This window comes from Meleagris gallopavo, chromosome 5 (genome assembly GCF_000146605.3).
Source record: "Meleagris gallopavo isolate NT-WF06-2002-E0010 breed Aviagen turkey brand Nicholas breeding stock chromosome 5, Turkey_5.1, whole genome shotgun sequence".
NCBI classification, from domain to species: Eukaryota; Metazoa; Chordata; class Aves; order Galliformes; family Phasianidae; genus Meleagris; species Meleagris gallopavo.
This window is the reverse complement of record NC_015015.2, coordinates 44,037,161-44,041,381: the sequence shown is the minus strand read 5'-3', so window position 1 is coordinate 44,041,381 and position 4,221 is coordinate 44,037,161. Positions and strand designations below refer to the sequence as shown.

Genomic DNA, 4,221 nt, shown 5'->3' with positions numbered 1-4,221 from the left:
TCTTTCAGGAATTGCAGCTGGGATTTGTGACAGCCCTGTGAATCAGCCTTGACTCTGGGTACCTCCCTTTCTGGACACTGTGTCCAGGATCTGCCAGGTGTGAAGAAGAGCCACCAGGCCAGAGGAGGTGAGCAGTGAAACTGCACTGCTCAATAGTAGACTGTGCACTTTATCTGGGTAAATTAGCAAATTAACTTGGATTTATGTTCCCAACAACATGGGCAATGAGTCTCTCGGCTCTTGCCTTGAGCATGTTGCTGTGGAAAGAATTTCATTAGGGTGTTCTTCCTACCAGAGCTCCAGCATCTAAGAAGTGAACAGTCATTTAAAATAGCCTGACGTACCCACAGAAGGGCTGAGCCCTACACCACCATTCACAAGCAGACCTCAGGGCTGCTGTTAGCACAGTGCTGTTTCGGAGGGGCTGCTGAACTCACGCCCACTGAGGCCCACATTTTTAACCCTTTTGGCAGCCGTGTTAAGTCGGTGAGGGACCCGCTGCATGGCAGAGTGCTGGTCTGTGTGGGGAACAGTAGTGCTTCTAGTGGGCTGTTGGTCACTCAGGTCTTGTCAGAGCTGCTCTGGGTCACTGCCCTCTGCCCTGTGTGTGGCTGAGCTATTAGCACTGAGCTACTAATGAGCTCATGCCTATGCAGTGGGTTTTCTTCTTTGCTTTAGCATTCCAGTTCTTGCTTCTGAAGATCAAAAGTGGATCCCCAGCCATATAAAGCCATGCATTGGTGCTATGGTCCCCTTACAGCACAGCCATATCCTTTGCCCACACCCTTTCACCACTTGCACTCCTCGGGCTCTCCGGCTTTGTACATCTACAGGATTGGCTACAAAATGTTGTCAGGGCTGCAGGCATCTGTTATACAGGCTCTCAACTCAGTGAGTAGGAAGTTTGGAAAAGAGAATGCGCTTTCAACTTTCCTATGTTCCTGCTTGAGCCCCAGTGAAACCAGAAGCTGCCTGAGATCCAGTGGGATGGTTGGAGGTAAAGGATTAAAATTCAGGCTTAAATGAGACTATTAAACGCACCTCAGAGAAGCAGCTCTTCAAAAAATTATGTAGCTCCCCAAACTGGTTTCGGCAAACCACGCTTATCCAGTTCAAAGCACCTGCCAGATTAAATGTAGCGCTTTAGAATTAATTTCAAGCCAGAATAGATAGTAGCAATCAGCAGTAACGTGTGCTTGACAGTCCTTCAGGATATTAAAACTCAGATTCTCAGGAAAGCAGTACTCCAGAACACCAGCTGCCACCACTGCACCTTCAGAGGGAGCAAAAGAGAAGGTCTGATCTCTGTAAATGCATAATAACCTCATGATAATCAAGTACGCAGAGAAAGAAACATATTTTTACTTGGGAATTTTGCATCGAAGTACCTACTAAAAGCATAGAAAGTCATGTCCCTTCTCTGCCTCATTTGTACTGTCAAATCTCAGGTTCTACAATACAGAGGATAATTCACTTTCCAGGTAAAGGTCATGATTAAAATTTTGAAAGCTAGGAAATACTGGTTGGTTTCTTTCATCATCACCATGAAGAAATAAAATTTAAATATTCAAGTCTGTTAAGAGATTTAAGGGATAGTCCTTGTCTTTAAATGCAAAGGTGAGACAAGTACTGCTATTGCCAGGGATGAACTCAGCCTCCTCATATCCAGGGCATATTGCTTGACTTTCATATCCAATTTACTCTTCCTCCTCCAAACCCACTGCTTGGGATTTGTTGCTTCCTAAACACTGCAGATTTTTTCAGGTAGAGGAATATGCTATAGTATTGCAGCCACATATGACACACCTCCATGAGTAGAGTAGGCTAAACAGGTACATACGGATCTTAGAATCATAGAAACACAGAAAGGGTTGGGTTTGAAGGGACCTTAAAGGTCATCCAGTTCCAACGCACTGTTGCAGTGTCCTAATCTTCTAGATTTCCATTTGGACCATGGATCCAGACTGAAAAATATAGGATCCTTCAGCACACATTACCATCCTCTCCTGTGCCCTAAGTAATTTTTCTGTTGTTGACCACTGCTGTTGTTTTTTGGAAAACAATCAGATTTTTCTTCCAAGTTTGCCTTTCCTGTCCAGCTCTATGTGGACAATGACTAGAGGCTGGATGAATGGAGGAACTCATTTCTGATAGGATCAGTCCTGCTTTTTCCTGTGAAGTGGTATTTTTACTTTACCGTGGTTTTCAGACCTCCAGGGGGTCTTAAAGATGATCTTAAAGAAGTTCTGCGAAGGCTGAACCACAGGGGATGATTTAATTATCTACTATTTTATTTTATTATTGTATTTTTTATTTCTACAAGCTGCAGACCCCAGGAAAATTCGAAAGGGCCATCACTGGGTGAGGACACTGCTCTTCCTGGGCAGGCAGCCAGCTCTATCTAGCACCACTATATTCCTTTTCTCTTTCTGATGTTGAAATACAGAATTAATTTACCTAACTGTGAACACTTAACACTGAAGTTGAGCAGGAGGAGATCAGATGAAGCAGCGCTTCAGGACTTGGAAGGGGCCACAGACAGAAACCTGGGTTTGTGGTCAGTGCAGCAGGGGAGGTGGAAGGAACTGCCAACTCAGAGCTAGCAGGCACTACCAGATCGATGTTCAGCTTGGGCCAAAGTTTCAAAGCGAAACAGTACAGTACAAATGGTACCTATGGATGGGTGCCTATGGATGACTTTGGCCAAAGCTGAATCATCAAGCTACAGGTAAGACCCTCTCCTACCTCTTTCCGCTAAGCTCTCCACTACATGCATAATTTTCTTTGCTGATATCTCATCATCCTCCCAAAGAATCTTTAATGCCAAGGCAATTTTGACTGTCTTATTAGTCACTATATACAAAGAAACAGTCTGTTCTAAGGCACTAAACTGTCAAGAAGGGGGAAAAATTTAACAAAACAGTAGCAGTTGGTAATGCAAGCACCTAAATTTCCTGTCTGTGTCTTGACAAAGCCGCAGATTGAGTCATGTTTCCTGACATATTAATAAAACAGTTCAGTGCGTGGGAAAGGAGGAGCTGGTGGTGTTTGTTCCTGCAGAGAAAAAGCAGAGAAGAACCTTGGAGTCCACAGAATTTTCCAAGCCCATTCCTCTTTGCTTACTTAAGAGCTTTGTTTTTTTAAATAAAGGGGAGTTTACAGAGATAGGAAGACAATAAAAGCTGCTGCCATTTCCTTGCCTGTTAGCTCTGGATAAAGGTGGCAGGCTAAACAAAATCATCTATGTCCTCATAATATTCCTAGTTTGATTGCTTGCAAATAAAGCAGTTAATAAAGACTCAGATATACAAATGCCACATGGCCATATTGACAGGAGCAAGGGAAAGAAGAACACAGTAATCATGTTAGCTCTATCCCTCAGATTAATTAGCTAGATAAAATGCACATTTACCTCATTCTAGACAGAAAAATATCAATTACCTACCAGCAATTTAGACAGGCATGCTACTCCTAAAAGCCAGACCCAGCTGATCCTAATTCACTGGGAAAGATGAGCCCTGCAGCCTTGCAAAGGACAAGCTCCTCCTCCTCTCCACAACACCGGGTCACCTTCGTTCATCTCCAGAGCTCAGGCAGCTGCTTCAGGAGGATGTGGGTTGCTGTTACTGCCCTTCATAGACCCAAGTATTTTTGCAGAGAACTCAGCATACCCATAGTTAAGAAAACCTGCAATCTGGGCTATTTTATTTGGTTTCACTGTACTTCCACAATTTATGGAAGAGAGCATTGCTCGGAAATTCCTTGTGCTTAGTTATCTCCAGACACCTGGGGATAGGTGCCACGTTCCCTCATGGAGGTTAGACTGAAGTGCACTGCTAACAGCTGTCCTGATCCCACCATAGAGGAAAACTGAAACCAAACTTCTACAGGTAGATGATACTGCAAACATATTTTTTCAGCTACGCTTGGAAGAATCCAAGGGAAAAATACATGGAAATTGATACTTCTATACCACTGCTGACTTGAACCCAATATCAATGAAAAATGAAGAGTCATGGAACCATAGAATTATTAGAGTTGGAAGGGACCTTTAAAGGTCATCTTGTGCAATGCCCATGCAATGAACAGGGACACCTACAGCTCCTTCAGGTAGCTCAGAGCCCCATCCAGCCTGACTTTGAATGTCCCTAAGGGTAAACTTGTTGCTCTGTTTTACAGCCCCATACAGGTTGTGCTCATGCAGCCCCAGACAAAGTGGCA

The 4,221-nt window shown here is 43.9% G+C and overlaps 1 long non-coding RNA gene across 3 annotated transcripts in view; it reads right to left on the bottom strand.

Moving 5' to 3' along the window:
• The window catches only part of LOC104911223, a 12,962-nt gene extending 8,975 nt beyond the window's left edge, over nt 1-3,987 (bottom strand). The window contains exons 1-3 of one of the 3 annotated variants that reach the window (XR_004159966.1): nt 3,446-3,987; nt 2,946-3,054; nt 1,042-1,121 (exon numbers count right to left, since the gene is read on the bottom strand). This is a non-coding gene — a long non-coding RNA (uncharacterized LOC104911223). The remainder of the gene's footprint in view (nt 1-1,041; nt 1,122-2,945; nt 3,055-3,445) is intronic. The other 2 variants (XR_793744.3, XR_793743.3) reach the window with 2 other exon arrangements.
• Nucleotides 3,988-4,221: the final 234 nt, after the last annotated feature.